Source organism: Rutidosis leptorrhynchoides, chromosome 2, assembly GCF_046630445.1.
Source record: "Rutidosis leptorrhynchoides isolate AG116_Rl617_1_P2 chromosome 2, CSIRO_AGI_Rlap_v1, whole genome shotgun sequence".
NCBI classification, from domain to species: domain Eukaryota; kingdom Viridiplantae; phylum Streptophyta; class Magnoliopsida; order Asterales; family Asteraceae; genus Rutidosis; species Rutidosis leptorrhynchoides.
The window spans coordinates 145,150,496-145,170,799 of NC_092334.1; positions in this window are offsets into that span (position 1 = coordinate 145,150,496).

Genomic DNA, 20,304 nt, shown 5'->3' on the forward strand with positions numbered 1-20,304 from the left:
CGTTAGTATTAAAACTATCATTTTAACAAAAATTATCATTTTAATAGAAATGTCATTGTTACTATAAAATATCATTATTATTATTATTTTAAATAGAATTATTATTTTAAAGATAATATTAAAAATTATCGTAAATATTAAAGTTATCATAATTAGAATTATCGTTTTATCTAATGTCATCTTAGTAATTATAAATATTGATATTTTTATAATAATAATTATTATTACAAAATAATACAACTTTTACTTACTATCATTATAGATATTATTTTATCAAATAAATATGTGATACAAACATATTTTACTACGTGTAATAACTTACTTTAATAATACCTATCATATTATCTTTATGATATTAAATGAACCCTATAAATTTTATTACTTAATATATATAAAAGTATATTTTATTATATAAATTTAATATAAAATTTTATTTATTAATAAATAAATTATATTATTTACTTTAATAAATCTTTTAAAAATATTTAAAAATATAAAACAACGATATTTAAACTATATATTAATCATGTATAGATTTTTGAAAATTATTTTGAGTCAAATTTACTTTTGTTGACTTTTGCATATTAGTCTCGAGCATTAGGATTGTGGTACACTATGACTTGACCTAATTTGTTAGACAAATATTGACCAACACATAAATATATATAATTAATTTAGGTTCGTGAATCCGAGGCCAACCTTGCACTTGTTCAATGACGTTATATGTATTTTTACTACGAAATACAGTATGGTGAGTTTCATTTACCTTTTTACCCTTTATATTTTTGGGACTGAGAATACATGCGCTTTTATAAATGTTTGACGAAATAGACACAAGTAATTGAAACTACATTCTATGGTTGAATTATCGAAATCGAATATGCCCCTTTTTATTAAAGTCTGGTAATCTAAGAATTAGGGAACAGACACCCTAATTGACGCGAATCCTAAAGATAGATCTATTGGGCCTAACAAACCCCATCCAAAGTACCAAATGCTTTAGTACTTCGAAATTTATATCATGTCCGAAGGAGGATCCCGGAATGATAGGGGATATTCTTATATGTATCTAGTTAATGTCGGTTACCAGGTGTTCACCATATGAATGATTATTTTTGTCTCTATGCATGGGACGTATATTTATGAGAACTAGAAATGAAATTCTTGTGGTCTATTAAAATGATGGAAATAAATGATTATGATAAACTAATGAACTCACCAACCTTTTGGTTGACACTTTAAAGCATGTTTATTCTCAGGTGTTAAAGAAATCTTCCGCTGTGCATTTGCTCATTTTAAAGATGTTACTTGGAGTCTTTCATAGCATATTTCGAAGAACGTTGCATTCGAGTCATTGAGTTCATCAAAGATTATTATTAAATCAATTTATAGTTGGATAGTGGATATTATGAAATGGTATGTATGCCTGTCAATTTTCGATGTAAAGAAAGATTGTCTTTTAAAAACGAATGTAATGTTTGTAAAATGTATCATATAGAGGTCAAATACCTCGCAATGTAATCAACTATTGTGAATCATTTATAATGTATATGAACGGGTCCTTTCACATTTGTAGGGATCCGTCTTTCTTTTTAACAAACAAAATCGGAGCGCCCCAAGGTGAATGGCTAGGTTGGATAAAACCACGATCAAGTAGTTCTTGGATTTGACTTTGCAATTCTTGCATTTCGGATGGAGCGAGTCTATATAGTGCACGTACTATGGGTGCGGCTCCCGGAATAAGATCGATTTGGAATTCAACTGGTCGATGAGGTGGAAGACCCGGTAATTCGTCGGGAAATACATCGGAATAGTCACTAACAATTGGCACATCATCGATGTGCTTCTCATCGGACTCGACTTTCTTAACGTGAGCAAGGATCGCAAAACAACCCTTACTGAGTAGTTTTCTAACTTTAATGCATGAAACGAGGTTGAGTCCGGTGCAACTCTTATCGCCATAGACGATCAAAGGTTCACCATTCTCGATAGGAATTCGGATTGCGTTAAGATCACAAAGGATGTGAGATTTCGTTTTGGCTAGCCAATTCATATCGATTATTACATCGAAGCTTCCTAGTTCCATGGGTATCAAGTCAATTTCAAACTCATTACCCAAAATGTTTAACGTACACCCCCGGTAATATGTGTCAGCACTCAATAGTTTCCCGTTGGCCACTTCAATGGTATAAGTGGTATCTAGTAGAAGTGGTGGAGTGCTAAAAGAATGAGTCAAAGTCTTGGATACAAAACTCTTATCGGCACCCGAATCGAATAAACAAGTAACATAAGTGTTGTTGAGGAGAAACGTACCCGTGACTAATTCATTGTCATCTCGGGCTTTGTCGGTGTTGATGTTGAAAGCTCGTCCGCGTGTGTTGGTGTTGGCTTTCTTCTTTGGACATGCATTTCTAAAATGACCCGTTTGGCCACATTCATAACAAGTACCCGGTTTTGGTGCATTGGGCACCTTTTGAGTGACGGGGGCGGCACTTCTACAATCGTTGGCCACATGACCACCCCTTTGGCACCGGTGGCAAAATAGATTGCTACATTCACCATAGTGGTGTTTGTGGCATTTGTTGCAAAAGGGTTTATTTTCGCCATAACTTTTCTTGGCGTCGGAGGTGAAAGGCTTTTTGGTGAAGTTGTTGTTGTAGTTGTTGCTTGATTGGGGACTTCCCATTTTCTTTTGTTGCCGCCCGATTTATCCTCGGCCTTAGGTGCCGGAACTATGATTTCGTCAACCGTTTCAATCAATTGGCGGGCCATGTTTAAGGCTTGTTGTAGGTTAGCGGGTTTGGATGACATCACTCCTTGTTTGATGCTCTTTGGAAGACCATCCATGTAGAGTTCAAACCTTTGAGATTCGGGGTTCATGAGGTTGGGACACATCAAGGATAGCTCAGCGAATCGTTGATTGTAGGACTTGAGATCATTTCCGACCGCCTTTAAAGTTCTTAGCTCTTGCTCGAGCTTTCGGGTTTCTTCACGAGGGAAAAACTCGACAATCAACCTTTCCTTTAAATCGGCCCAAGAGAGGGTATGAGCTTCGTCGATACCCACCGATTGTACATACGTGTTCCACCACGTGAGGGCGATACCGGCAAAGGTGTGGGTGGAATATTTGACTTTATCTTGGTCCCAACAACCGCTTATGCTAAAAACGGCTTCCGTTTGTTCGAACCATCGAGTGAGTACAACCGGTCCCCCGGTTCCATCAAAAGTGTGAGGTTTGCACCCCATGAAGGCTTTGTAGGAGCACCCTTCGCTTAAGTTACCGGCTCCATTGTTGTTGTTATGTTTATTGTTATTGTTGTTGTTGGAGGAGTGACCGGCCATGGCCGCCTCTACGGCGGTGGCTACCATTCGTTGTAGAGTTTGTTCAGGAGTCTCATGGCATGGCATACGACGAGGAGGCATTGTCCCTTCAAAACACAAGAATACCGTTGATTAGTATTTTCAATAATACTAATCATGATATGGAATAAGGATACAGAGAAATTTTCCTTGACTCGCCTTAAATTCTTTATGTCATAATGTCGGAATGTTCATATGAGTCACCGTAATATAATCCCGAAAATTATATTACCCTAATTCATATGTGCATTCGACACTATTTCATATAGTCAAGGTGGCGCGTCAATTAAATCAAGTAACGTGAGATTAAGACTGAATAAGAATTAGATATGATAGAAGAGTTCGAGTATAAATGCACAAGTAGTCAAGTAATTCCTACTTCAAGTCTATATGCCGATTGTAGTCTAGACTCACTAATGCACCCTATGACTCGGGGTTGACATCAATGAACTCTAAATCCCTACAACCAACGCTCTGATACCATCTGTAGCGACCCGACCAAATCATGTTTGACGGCGCCGACTACTTAGGTCCCGTTACGTGGTCATAAGTCTTTAACATGACGTTTGACCAAAATATGTCGCATTCATTTCATAAGTAAAAGGATGTTTCAAGTTTACAAAAGTAGTTCAAAGACTAGTTACATTACAAAGTTTAACGTACGGATGAAACCTATGCGACACAATTTAAAAGTTGTCAAAAGACGCTCCAACTATGCATGTATACTCGACATCCAAGCAAGTATCAAAAAGAGTGCGGAAGCATGTATCAAGTAGCGTTCAAGGACCTGAGAAAACATATAGAAAACTGTCAACGAAAACGTTGGTGAAATCATAGGTGTTTTAGTAAACGTTGCATTTGAACCACAAGATTTAATATAATATGATTATCAAAATCATTTGCATTCCAAAGTTGTTATTTGTTTCGCGGGCACTCAATTATCAAACTTAACTGTTTTACACCCTTTGCGTAGTGTTAGAACATACACTAGACCCGAAAATATATTTCATCCGCTAACGGTAGCGAACCGTCCGAATGAGGCTCGTCAAGCCCATGTGATCACATAATATAAGTTCACGTTTACACCCTGCAAGTGTAACTAATGATAATTGAATTGAGGATTTTTGTTCAAACCCGTACGTGGAATGTTCGTTTTCATACTTGTGTTCAAGTGTAAAAGTATGATACGTATATGTTTCTCATCCCATAGTTTAAAGCGTAAAAGTTGTTGAAAGATGGGACTATGATCTCACCTTGAGTGCACGTATGAAAAGTACTTTACAAAGTAACGTGTGTAAAGGATAATGCTAGTCTTGACCTAAACAAATAGGTCGTATCAATAACGGTAAACACGATAGGTCAAAGATGTTCAATTAGTCCTATGGCTCGTTACGACTCGATTATGTAGCATGTGAATCAATTTGTCCAGTTTCACGCAAGATACAAGTATAGAAACAAGCTAGGAAGGTTGCATAATCATTTGGTTAAGTTTGACAAAAAGTCAAACTTTGGTCGGTCAAAGTCAACGAAAAAGTCAACACGTTCGGGTCGGGTCCCGAACTATTTTTCTGAGGTTTTTATTCATATATAAGCATGTTAGAACAAGTCTCATGTGAATCGGAGGTCCATAGCGTGCCAAACATTTTTCTTATTTTGACCAAGGAGGTCAGAACCTGGACACGCCTTATGTCGCGCCGCGACATAGGCTGTCCTCGCCGCGGCACATAACGTGTGCTGGTGCCTGGTTAGTTTCAATTGTTCAAGTCTTTTTCTGAACTTTGATCAAACACAAATCACAAACCGTAAACACTTATGACACGCATTTTATATCGTTGGAAACTAATTTGACAAAGAACACAACTAAACACATTTCATCAACCAAAAACATCATTTGTGAAAGGACCCGTTCATATACATTATAAACGATTCACAATAGTTGATTACATTGCGAGGTATTTGACCTCTATATGATACATTTTACAAACATTGCATTCGTTTTTAAAAGACAAAATTTCTTTACATCGAAAATTGACAGGCATGCATACCATTTCATAATATCCACTATCCAACTATAAATTGATTTAATAATAATCTTTGATGAACTCAATGACTCGAATGCAACGTTCTTCGAAATATGCTATGAAAGACTCCAAGTAATATCTTTAAAATGAGCAAATGCACAGCAGAAGATTTCTTTAACACCTGAGAATAAACATGCTTTAAAGTGTCAACCAAAAGGTTGGTGAGTTCATTAGTTTATCATAATCATTTATTTCCATCATTTTAATAGACCACAAGAATTTCATTTCCAGTTCTCATAAATATACGTCCCATGCATAGAGACAAAAATAATCATTCATATGGTGAACACCTGGTAACCGACATTAACTAGATACATATAAGAATGTCTCCTATCATTCCGGGATCCTCCTTCGGACATGATATAAATTTCGAAGTACTAAAGCATCCGGTACTTTGGATGGGGTTTGTTAGGCCCAATAGATCTATCTTTAGGATTCGCGTCAATTAGGGTGTCTGTTCCCTAATTCTTAGATTACCAGACTTTAATAAAAAGGGGCATATTCGATTTCGATAATTCAACCATAGAATGTAGTTTCAATTACTTGTGTCTATTTCGTCAAACATTTATAAAAGCGCATGTATTCTCAGTCCCAAAAATATAAAGGGTAAAAAGGCAAATGAAACTCACCATACTGTATTTCGTAGTAAAAATACATATAACGTCATTGAACAAGTGCAAGGTTGGCCTCGGATTCACGAACCTAAATTAATTATATATAATTATGTGTTGGTCAATATTTGTCTAACAAATTAGGCCAAGTCATAGTGTACCACAATCCTAATGCTCGAGACTAATATGCAAAAGTCAACAAAAGTAAATTTGACTCAAAATAATTTCCAAAAATCTATACATGATTAATATATAGTTTAAATATCGTCGTTTTATATTTTTAAATATTTTTAAAAGATTTATTAGAGTAAATAATATAATTTATTTATTAATAAATAAAATTTTATATTAAATTTATATAATATAATATACTTTTATATATATTAAGTAATAAAATTTATAGGGTTCATTTAATATCATAAAGATAATATGATAGGTATTATTAAAGTAAGTTATTACACGTAGTAAAATATGTTTGTATCACATATTTATTTGATAAAATAATATCTATAATGATAGTAAGTAAAAGTTGTATTATTTTGTAATAATAATAATTATTATAAAAATATCAATATTTATAATTACTAAGATGACATTATGATAAAACGATAATTCTAATTATGATAACTTTAATATTTACGATAATTTTTAATATTATCTTTAAAATAATAATTCTATTTAAAATAATAATAATAATGATATTTTATAGTAACAATGACATTTCTATTAAAATGATAATTTTTGTTAAAATGATAGTTTTAATACTAACGATATTTTTAATAATAATAGTAATGATAAAAATAATAAGAACGATAATTTTATCTAAATCAATATCTTATAATATTTTAATTTCATCATGATACTCTTACTCATTATTTCCTAATCGTTTCGTTTAATAGCTTTTAATCGTCTTTTATATCGTGTTCATAATAATGATAATAATAGTAATCAAAATAATTAGGTGTTACAAATATTTGTTTTAATTACACTAATATTAATAATGATAGTTACTATAACATTTTTAACGATAATACTAATAATTATCTTAATGATAATATAGTAATAATAATAATAACAATGACAATATCCATTTTTAAATAATGATATATATATTAATAATGATAATAATAATAATAATACTAATAATAATAATAATAATAATAATAATAATAATAATAATAATAATAATAATAATAATAATAATTGGATAATAATAATAATAATACTAATTATAACTTTAACAATAATAACGATAGTAATAATAAAAAAAAAATAATTTTTAATGATAAATCCATTTTATTGATAAAGATAATAATAATGATAATAATAAGATAAAACTAGAACGACGATAAAAACGACGATAATAATAATCATTTTTAATAAAAATATAGAAAATTCAATTGATTATAACTTCTAATCCGTTCATCGAAACCATTCGATATCTAAAGGAAAAGTCCTTAATTTTTCGCTAGCTTTCCAAGGACATGCATATCTTATACCTTATCTCAACCGCAAGTGTAACTAATTCAATATTCAACCTAACCTGTCTAAGGGTAATATCAAAAGTACAAGCATGTATAATCCTAAATACTCGAGCACTAGTCAGGGATACACTATTAGTATGTAAAAGTTAAATTATGAGTACTCACGTATCAATATTGAGATTCAATATTGCAGGAAAGGTACGTAGACGCAACGGAAATGATAAACACTATATTGACCTCACGAGCATACCCATGAACCATACTCAATCACCTCCATAGCTATAACCCATAATTTCCTTAATCCTATCCTACTCGAAAAACAATTTCGAAATCACTCGGACAGCACTCCGTTGTAATATTTTATGTATACTAATAATATCTTGAAATAATACGGAGTAAATATATATATATGTAAATAGATTGAGAGAGTTTAGAGAAAAATATTTTCAAGTTTCTATGAAATAATGAAACCTATTGAATTCTATTTATAATAGATTTTTGAATTATTAAAGTGAATTATTAAAGTATGAATTATTAAAGTGAATTATTAAAGTATGAATTATTAAAGTGAATTATTAAAGTATGAATTATTAAAGTGAATTATTAAAGTATGAATTATTAAAGTGAATTATTAAAGTTAAAGTAAAGTAAAAATAAAGTAAAGGTAAAGTTTAAGTATAGTAAAAGTATAAAACTATGTACGTATAATACGCGTATAAATATATATAATATTAATTTAAATCGTTATATATATTTAATAAAATAAAATATAAATATCGTTATCTTTATCATACTAGTTAAGTAATGAGTTGTCAAAAGTGGTTCTAGATATTTATAAAAGTTATATACGTTTTAATAATAAAGTTCTTTTTAAACTGAAAACGTTTTTGTACGTTTGAAACTAAATAGATCAATCGAGTCTTTATGAGATTCAATCTTCCACTATCCTTTGTCTAGTTCTCAATGATTGACAATTTGTTCTTATTTATAAATCACTTTACCATTTTCCGAATATTGTTAAAACGGAAAGATTTCTCAAATCAACGTGGGCCTTTCAACAGAGACTTGTAATCATAATTCAATATATCTGATAATTCAATCATTTGATCTTATCTTCTAATTCCATTGATAAATATTTTGAAACAGATACAATCATATAAAGTATTTAATCTAATATTTTGTTTATGTTTCAAGTTATAATATATATACACATATACATATATAATCATATTCGTTTAATGGTTCGTGAATCGTTGGAACATGGTCGAGGTTGAATGAATGTATGAACATAGTTTAAAATTCTTGCAATTTAACTTAACAAATATTGCTTATCGTGTCGGAAACATATAAAGATTAAAGTTTAAATTTGGTTGGAAATTTCCGGGTTGTCACAGTACCTACCCGTTAAAGAAATTTCGTCCCGAAATTTGAGTGGAAAGGTCGTGAATGATAATAAGTATGTTTTCATGATGCATACGGGCTGAAAATTAGAGTTTTATCATCAGCGAATAATTTGGATAAACAATCCATTTATATGAAGAGTACGAATGAAGCTAACATAGAAGAGTGAAATGAGTAAGTGTAGATTCATCTTATCATTTAACGTAGATATGATTGATTCCCAGATTTCAAGGGATTTGAAGAAAATCTTCTTAATAAGATTTGACTCTCCGGTAATTAAGGGAATTAGGAACTGCTTTAAATGCAATCGTCCATTTTAATTGTTCTGTAGGAGATTTTCTTATAAATTCACCTCCTTCGTTTCCTTACAACTCACACCTTCTGTTGATGCATTTTATGCAAGTTCCTAGACATCTACCCGCGTCCATTGCAGGTACAACAGTTTACAGGCCACCATGATTGCTCGTTATTATCCTATCCGTGTTTGTATGTGGTTACAGGAACTGCAGGAACGAGATTTAGATGTTTAACTATGTTAGACTTAGTCAGACGTACGAGTGAAGCCTCACTAGTACAGCTGACAGGCTCATACGCACGGTTGATGCTGAGCTAAGTCACAATTACAACCTAAATGAGAAGACACGAGTGAGTGATCACCCGTACGACTGATGAAGCCAACTCGTACGTGTGATGAATGAATCGTATAGGTGAGTCAACAGCAGGGGTATATAAAGTCTTATGTTCTTCATTTTAGGTTAAGCCTCTCATTTGTTACACACACTCAGATCTAGTGAGCTCCTCCGATTCTCTCTCAGTCCAAATCACCCAGGTGGTGAATAATAGCTCTAGGTGTTGATCTAATCACATTGGATTTAGTTGTGGTTTGACTAAATTAATCAAAAAAAAACTTAACCTATTCACTAGAGGGTTTGATTCACTTATTCCGCCATTGTGTGAGTTAAATCTGTTGATTTCTAAGTTCCTAGTCATGTTTCATCACCTTCTATTCTTTCCCCCTCAACTCATATTTTAAAGTATTCATCAATATGCTCCATCCAGTTCTGATTCTCGATATACTTCTAACTTTCATATCGGTCATTTTTCTTTTTCATCTACCGCCGGAAGAATCTATTTACTTCTACTATACTCTTGGTTTTATAGTGTTTTTAGTTCTCCCGTGTCTTTATGTTGCTATATGCATTGATATATACGGTTTGTGATTTCTGGGTTGTTGTTGGGTTTTATATCTTCCCTTATATTTCAAAGTCCTTGCTTCTTCTATAATCATTGTCATCCACAGTTAATGCTCTCTTCTATTTGCTATGATTTATACTCCCATTTCTAGTTCGGAGCTTTGTCCTTCCGTTTCTTCTTCTTGCGATTAAGCACCACTTGTAATGGTCCAGAATTCGTAGATATAAATTTCGGAATGAACATTGTTAATGTTCTAGGAAGGAAATTGTAATGACACGATCTTGACTTGTCAAATTACCAGAATACCTCGGAAAAGGCCGAATCATCAAGAAATATTTTCTTGATATTTAGAGATCAAAGAGAATACAAGAGTCGTGTAACATAGCACATGATGACGTTATGATCTGTGAATCATCATGTTTCATTTAGAAACTCAGCATGAATTACTGTAATATAATCACGTTGATCAAGTGTCATTATATTATACTAACTCATGCTTCAGTTTCCAACACTACTTCAAAAACATTCATATTTTAAACTCAAAGGTTTACAGAGTATAGGAACTAAACAGTTTCCTTTTTGATGTAATACAGATAGCGCAAAGAGATAAATGATTCCAGATAAGAATAGTTATGGAGATATCTTCAGAAATATGGAGGATATTTATAATGAAAGATACGATGATATCTTAGAATTTCTAATATCAAAGGATGATGAAGAATATTGTCTGTAAGGGTTTAGTGTCAGGAGCAAGGTATTCGTTAATGACTTCAGCAGACACTGAATCATTTGGATTCTTTGAAGGCAGGTTCAGTCTTTGTGATTTGTCCACAGCCTCCTTCATACTTTGCTCAATCCGTTTTCCAGTTCCAAAACTTCTCTATTTCTGAGCTTTGTTAATACACTAATCTTTATCATCAAACTTTTTACTGCTAAGGTCGTTTACAGTTTTTGTTGCTTCATCAGCATTTCGAGAACTAGTTCGCGGTTCAGAGTGTTTTTCAGAAACTTCACATTCGAAGTATGTAAGCCTTGGAAATAGACGTTATGTATAACTGTTGGCGTCAACATGCTGTGAGATTTTAAAATACTGATTGCTAATTCCCAATGATTCGTATGGCAATTCTCGTTACAAGAGGCAGATGAGTAAATGATGAGGTTTCGATAAATATAAAGATTCTTCGGAATGCCCAAGATCAGTGAAGTTGTTGGTAAGTTTATTGCTAATGTGGTGGAATATGAAAGGTTCTCCGGTAACAAAAGGGTAATCACATATATCAAAATTATGATAAGGCTACCCCGAATGAAAAAATAGAAGTTGTCTTGCTGGAGCTGTGATGTAATTTGCTACTTTGCAAAGGAATTGCAAGGTTATTTTTTTGCTAATAAATGCCAAAAGATCTGACACAGATATGTGTTGAATTATGACTTTGGTTTCGAGAACTTTTTAAGTACATAACTGTGGGTAATATGTGGTTGGATCATCATCTCTATTGCTCATTATTTGAAGTGTCTTCAGAGATTTTCGAAGGGTTTGAACACAGATTGTAATTGTTTGTATACGTTTGATGTTCTAACACACTTTTGAAGTCAAAGTATAGCTTTGAAAGATGTAGGAATCTAAAAGTGATGGTACCGGTTATATCTCGAATTGAATTCTGAGATTTTAAAATCAGAATATGTAATTGGGTTTGAATGAGTATGGTTGTTTTGATTTCTATGAAAGAATGTATATTATTGTGAAAGTAGGAAGTATAATTGATAATTTGCTTGATCTGATTCGAAGAATGTAACATATTAATTGTGAATTTATATATATCTCTCGGGTATTACCTACCCGTTAAAAAATTTTCACAATTAATATTTTGTACATAAGAATTTTATTACAGTCTTTATGAAAATATATATGTATATATTCTCCTCAGATGTAACATAGATTTTAATGAGTTAATACTAAATTAAACTCATTCGATTTACGGTTGGAACTAGAATTGAATAATTCCTTGAAGGCTTTAGAGGTTACATAAGTATTTCTTCAATAATATTGAAATTATGAATCAATACTTCGTTATTTGTTGAGATGTGATGTTGGTTTTCGTTAAATTCTTGTGAACTTCTCAAAGTACGAATGATGTTATCTGAAAAGTTTCGGTTACATCAATGATGAAGTGTAAAATCAAATATATACTTGATTTATTAGGAATTGGAATTTGTTGAATTGAGACAGAGATTGTAGTTAACGATGGTTAAGTCACGAGCGAGGGACGTACATTATTGCATATTTGTAATATGAATTAACCGAGTAGTTAAGATTCACACACAATAGCTTAGCACGGAAAGATTTATTTTTTATTTCAAAATATATATATATAAAATATATATATAATTTCTTCAGAGGGAATGAGTTAATTCTTCATAACTTGTTGATACAATATACGCGTTATTGATTCGTAATGATGTCCACAGTGATTCTTGAACTGACGGAGTTTGTGATATTATAGGTGTTGTTGATTCTGATGTTGACTGTACTGACGATGCTGGTGACGTTGACGGTACTGTTGATGCTGTTGGTAAAACAAGTTTAACTTGTTAATCACACACCATTTTTGTCAGGGTTTCTACTCTTCCTTCTATCATTTTGGTTCGCTTAACTGATTTATGGTTAGTGCTAGATTAGATAATCTCTAAGACTTTTGAGATTATATAATCGCCGCAGAATGTTTCTCCAATGAAGTTATGAATTAATGCTTCGTCAGTTATTGTTGTTGGTACTCCTTGGTATCTATGGTGCGTATGACGTTGATGCTAGTGGGACAGATTGTGAAGTTGAGGTTTACAACGCGGTTGTGGTTGGAGGTGGTAATGGTACTGTTGGCATTGATGATGGTGGTACTGGTTATGCTGCTGGTGTTTGTAATCTCTGCACCATATTCTCCAAAGCCACTACCCGAGCGCGAAGTTCGTTGACTTCTTCTATTATTCCAGGATGATTGTCGGTCGGAACGAGAGGATAAATAAAATCTAGAATTTGATGTAGTATATAATCGTGACGAGATACCCTGGAAATGAGAGAGAAAATGGTGTCTCGAACAGGTTCGCCGGTAAGTGCTTCAGGTTCTTCGCCAAGAGGGCAATGTGGTGGATGGAAAGGATCGCCTTCTTCTTGTTTCCAATGATTGAGGAGGCTACGAACCCATCCCCAATTCATCCAGAATAGGTGATGACTGATTGGTTGATCCATTCCGGTCACACTACTTTCGGAGCTTGAGTGAGATTCCATTTCAGAATCCGAGTGACTTAAACTGATGACAAATTCCATTTCGTACGATTGGATAAAGGATTTTCGATATAAAATGATTTTTCCGCTATCGGATGGTATTCTATTTACATAGGATATCTATATATAGAGATCAAAAGATTTCATAGATTACGGAGGAATTTGCGGGGTATGTCAGGCAAAGTTTAAAGTAACAGATACGATAAGATATGATTTAGCAGATACGCTAAGATATGAATTTTGTCTATACACTACTCATGCAATTAATGTAGCAAGACGTGTCTAGACTAATAATAATAAGCAGGTAATTTCCTATGGATGATAAGCAGATGATTTCCGACTTGAAATGATAAGCAAAACTTTTGACATGCAGACACGGTCGAAGTCCAGACTCACTAATGCATCCTAACGACTTATCAGTTAGACACACTAATGCAGACCTGGTTCGCTAAGATCACCGCTCTGATACCAACTGAAAGGACCCGTTCATATACATTATAAACGATTCACAATAGTTGATTACATTGCGAGGTATTTGACCTCTATATGATACATTTTACAAACATTGCATTCGTTTTTAAAAGACAAAATTTCTTTACATCGAAAATTGACAGGCATGCATACCATTTCATAATATCCACTATCCAACTATAAATTGATTTAATAATAATCTTTGATGAACTCAATGACTCGAATGCAACGTTCTTCGAAATATGCTATGAAAGACTCCAAGTAATATCTTTAAAATGAGCAAATGCACAGCAGAAGATTTCTTTAACACCTGAGAATAAACATGCTTTAAAGTGTCAACCAAAAGGTTGGTGAGTTCATTAGTTTATCATAATCATTTATTTCCATCATTTTAATAGACCACAAGAATTTCATTTCCAGTTCTCATAAATATACGTCCCATGCATAGAGACAAAAATAATCATTCATATGGTGAACACCTGGTAACCGACATTAACTAGATACATATAAGAATGTCCCCTATCATTCCGGGATCCTCCTTCGGACATGATATAAATTTTGAAGTACTAAAGCATCCGGTACTTTGGATGGGGTTTGTTAGGCCCAATAGATCTATTTTTAGGATTCACGTCAATTAGGGTGTCTGTTCCCTAATTCTTAGATTACCAGACTTTAATAAAAAGGGGCATATTCGATTTCGATAATTCAACCATAGAATGTAGTTTCAATTACTTGTGTCTATTTCGTCAAACATTTATAAAAGCGCATGTATTCTCAGTCCCAAAAATATAAAGGGTAAAAAGGCAAATGAAACTCACCATACTGTATTTCGTAGTAAAAATACATATAACGTCATTGAACAAGTGCAAGGTTGGCCTCGGATTCACGAACCTAAATTAATTATATATAATTATGTGTTGGTCAATATTTGTCTAACAAATTAGGCCAAGTCATAGTGTACCACAATCCTAATGCTCGAGACTAATATGCAAAAGTCAACAAAAGTAAATTTGACTCAAAATAATTTCCAAAAATCTATACATGATTAATATATTGTTTAAATATCGTCGTTTTATATTTTTAAATATTTTTAAAAGATTTATTAGAGTAAATAATATAATTTATTTATTAATAAATAAAATTTTATATTAAATTTATATAATATAATATACTTTTATATATATTAGGTAATAAAATTTATAGGGTTCATTTAATATCATAAAGATAATATGATAGGTATTATTAAAGTAAGTTATTACACGTAGTAAAATATGTTTGTATCACATATTTATTTGATAAAATAATATCTATAATGATAGTAAGTAAAAGTTGTATTATTTTGTAATAATAATAATTATTATAAAAATATCAATATTTATAATTACTAAGATGACATTATGATAAAACGATAATTCTAATTATGATAACTTTAATATTTACGATAATTTTTAATATTATCTTTAAAATAATAATTCTATTTAAAATAATAATAATAATGATATTTTATAGTAACAATGACATTTCTATTAAAATGATAATTTTTGTTAAAATGATAGTTTTAATACTAACGATATTTTTAATAATAATAGTAATGATAAAAATAATAAGAATGATAATTTTATCTAAATCAATATCTTATAATATTTTAATTTCATCATGATACTCTTACTCATTATTTCCTAATCGTTTTGTTTAATAGCTTTTAATCGTCTTTTATATCGTGTTCATAATAATGATAATAATAGTAATCAAAATAATTAGGTGTTACAAATATTTGTTTTAATTACACTAATATTAATAATGATAGTTACTATAACATTTTTAACGATAATACTAATAATTATCTTAATGATAATATAGTAATAATAATAATAACAATGACAATATCCATTTTTAAATAATGATATATATATTAATAATGATAATAATAATAATAATACTAATAATAATAATAATAATAATAATAATAATAATAATAATAATAATTGGATAATAATAATAATAATACTAATTATAACTTTAACAATAATAACGATAGTAATAATAAAAAAAATAACAATTTTTAATGATAAATCCATTTTATTGATAAAGATAATAATAATGATAATAATAAGATAAAACTAGAACGACGATAAAAACGACGATAATAATAATCATTTTTAATAAAAATATAGAAAATTCAATTGATTATAACTTCTAATCCGTTCATCGAAACCATTCGATATCTAAAGGAAAAGTCCTTAATTTTTCGCTAGCTTTCCAAGGACATGCATATCTTATACCTTATCTCAACCGCAAGTGTAACTAATTCAATATTCAACCTAACCTGTCTAAGGGCAATATCAAAAGTACAAGCATGTATAATCCTAAATACTCGAGCACTAGTCAGGGATACACTATTAGTATGTAAAAGTTAAATTATGAGTACTCACGTATCAATATTGAGATTCAATATTGAGATTCTATTTATAATAGATTTTTGAATTATTAAAGTGAATTATTAAAGTATGAATTATTAAAGTGAATTATTAAAGTATGAATTATTAAAGTGAATTATTAAAGTACGAATTATTAAAGTGAATTATTAAAGTATGAATTATTAAAGTGAATTATTAAAGTTAAAGTAAAGTAAAAATAAAGTAAAGGTAAAGTTTAAGTATAGTAAAAGTATAAAACTATGTACGTATAATACGCGTATAAATATATATAATATTAATTTAAATCGTTATATATATTTAATAAAATAAAATATAAATATCGTTATCTTTATCATACTAGTTAAGTAATGAGTTGTCAAAAGTGGTTCTAGATATTTATAAAAGTTATATACGTTTTAATAATAAAGTTCTTTTTAAACTGAAAACGTTTTTGTACGTTTGAAACTAAATAGATCAATCGAGTCTTTATGAGATTCAATCTTCCACTATCCTTTGTCTAGTTCTCAATGATTGACAATTTGTTCTTATTTATAAATCACTTTACCATTTTCCGAATATTGTTAAAACGGAAAGATTTCTCAAATCAACGTGGGCCTTTCAACAGAGACTTGTAATCATAATTCAATATATCTGATAATTCAATCATTTGATCTTATCTTCTAATTCCATTGATAAATATTTTGAAACAGATACAATCATATAAAGTATTTAATCTAATATTTTGTTTATGTTTCAAGTTATAATATATATACACATATACATATATAATCATATTCGTTTAATGGTTCTTGAATCGTTGGAACATGGTCGAGGTTGAATGAATGTATGAACATAGTTTAAAATTCTTGCAATTTAACTTAACAAATATTGCTTATCGTGTCGGAAACATATAAAGATTAAAGTTTAAATTTGGTTGGAAATTTCCGGGTTGTCACAATTTGCAATAACCGACTTTCCAACATTTAATGCTCAATTAATACTCAAGTTCATAAACGCACAAAATAGGATTCGTGAATTAAATGCATACATATGACACGCCGTTTCGTAGGTAATCAAGCATATAATCTAACTAACCACTTACCAACCACAATTCATGGCATTCAATACATTAAATGTTCACATTCAATTCTATCAAACCCTAACCAACAACATCAAAATCACTAATTATGTTTATGAAGTTTTCTAAAACAACCTACACATCAAATTGAAGCTAGTGATGTTAGGAACACATTTAATACATGCATTTATAACATTTAACATCATCCACACAACCAAATCACCAAATCAAACACACCAAAGTTTATGTTCATGCTAGTTACTTCAAATAACAAAATCGAACATATAAATCATATATTCATGTTAGACTTGAGCCATAGACACTAATTAACAACTTTATAAGTTAAAAACATCAAGAACAAAAAATCTAGTGATTTTAGAAAGTTACCCAAACTTGATGAAATCGGTATGGAATCTAAGAGGAAGTTGCAAGGATTCCAAATATGTAATTTGTTTTGCAAGACACCCGCTAGCTTGGATTTAGATGATGATTCTTTGAAATGGATAATTGAAAGAAAATGGAGAAGTAGTGAAAGAAAAGGAAAATGAAAATGAAAAAGAAAGGAGGTGGGGTTGACTAGTCAAATGCTAGTCACCTCTTTGGCTCTTTGGCGAAACTAGTCCCTCGAGTTCGGTTGCGGGTGCGTGAATTACCTAAACGAGATATTTTTAAAACGCGTATCAACGGGAGATGTTATAAACATATAACGGAATTTAAATAGTTAAACGAAAAAGTAAACGGAAAAAGGCGGGATGTTACAGTACAACAGTACCTGGTGCTCAATTTAGGTTCAAACCATTGACATTCAAAACCTGCTTTGGTGTGCGGCGCATGGAATTTGCGTGACGCGCACCAACACATGTCTCAAACATCTGCAGAGTTTTCAACTAATATTTCCAGTTCACTTTATAATGCGCGACGCGCATTAACTCTGCGCGACGCACGATAACACAGAAATGGACCTGCAGTTTTAAAAATGGTTTAAATTCACAACATATAACTCTAAGAATGCCCAAGGCATACCTTCATGTTCAAAATCTATGTAAAACATCAAGATATCACAAAATACATCAGTTTTGCCATGTTTACAACAGCAAGTACCTCATGACCCATAAAGGTGTTAGGTGTATATATTGACCCAAAATACATTTAACCATGAAACAAGATGAGCATGATCGTCATGACCATCTACCCATAGGAAAGTCTTCAAAATACAAATACCCACAAGCAAGCAAGTTATTCCACTCCCTCACCAGTGTCCTTCAAAACGATCGAATCTATAAAAAGATTAAACCACAAGGGGTAAGCAATACGCTTAGTGAATGCAATAATTATATATATACATACATAGTTTACTTGCAATCACTATACAATTTAAGTATAACAATACATACAAAGCTAGCAATCCAAATAGCTTATAACCTCAATTTAGCATGCTAACATAGACAACACATAGTATGGTTAACCATACGCAATAATGTTATACATCGTATGTTATAACACTATCCATCACATGTGGCCGATGAAATGTGAAAACTTACGGTATGCATTGTCCACATGTCACAACACAATCGTGGTTGACGAAAAGTGAATCCTCACGGATAACAATTACCACGGTCGACAAAAAGTGAATCTTCAAGGATAACATTTACCACATATAACATATCACAACGCAAACATGGCCGACGAAAATTGGATCCTCACAGATAACACTTACCCCATTGCATCAACTAGCCGACGAAAAGTGAATCCTCATGCACGGATATCACTTGCTACATCACCCGCAACCAACCAAATTATATACACATACATATAATAATTCCACTCACCTTGATTATCGATTGAATGAAATCTTAAGCTTTTACTTCCGTCAATCAACAATGTAAATACCTATTAAATTTCATACATACAATCAAGCTAAATTCACATTAGCTTCACAAAATCCCGATTTCAACCCATTTTACACTTTATTCGTATTGACTAGGTCAAACTAACTCAAAACACCCATAAGCACTAGTAGCTAGTGATTATGCTTCTAAATTCCAATTACACAAAAATCATGTGCTTCAAGCACTTGTGTAACACCGACCATTTTTTTTATATACACAGCGTAAGACTTTATTAATAAACACAACACAAGACACATCATTACATTAATCCGTGAAATTAAGTTTAAGTTTACACAACGGTGTTACATTATTACAAAACATTATTAAAACAAAATTCCACATCAGAGTAGGGTTGTCAAACATGTCTTCTGCATTAATACCCATCCCGACTAGCAGTACCTAAACCTGCAAGGGGAAAATATGTGGGGGGATTAGCGCACCGCTAAGTGAATGGAATCTATCTAACAGATATAGCTTAAGCCACACACAAGCTATATACCAACAACAACACTTGTTAACTACTAACTAGCATACAATAAGATAATACAAGGATCGGCGGCTTGTACGAGCACACGACTCTCAGCTGATCGGGTCTGAGTCTACCGATAGTCCCTGCTACTCAATTCACAGTATAGTTGTCCAGATGCAAGGGATGCATCATTCACACTATGGACCCAACCTCCCCTTGGCACGGTTGACATTATACGGACTCTAACCTCTCCTAGGCACGGTCTCGAGTCCCCAGTCTCCCTAGGCCCGACTGGTGCCATTCACACAGTGTACACATAATTCACATACAACATCAGGCATACGATATTATTCTATCATGGCAATTCCTACACTATGCATGGTAAAAGAGTCAACCACAGTAGCATGATATGCTACTTAAACTCTATCCGTAGATAGACCCACTCACCGAATACCAGCAACTAGCTCAGATAATCTATCACTGAGCTGCTTCCTTATCCTTATCACTTGAACATAAAGCAAATCAAGTTAGTTTCTGTCTGTTAACACAAAACAACGCAGTACAGAAAGCAG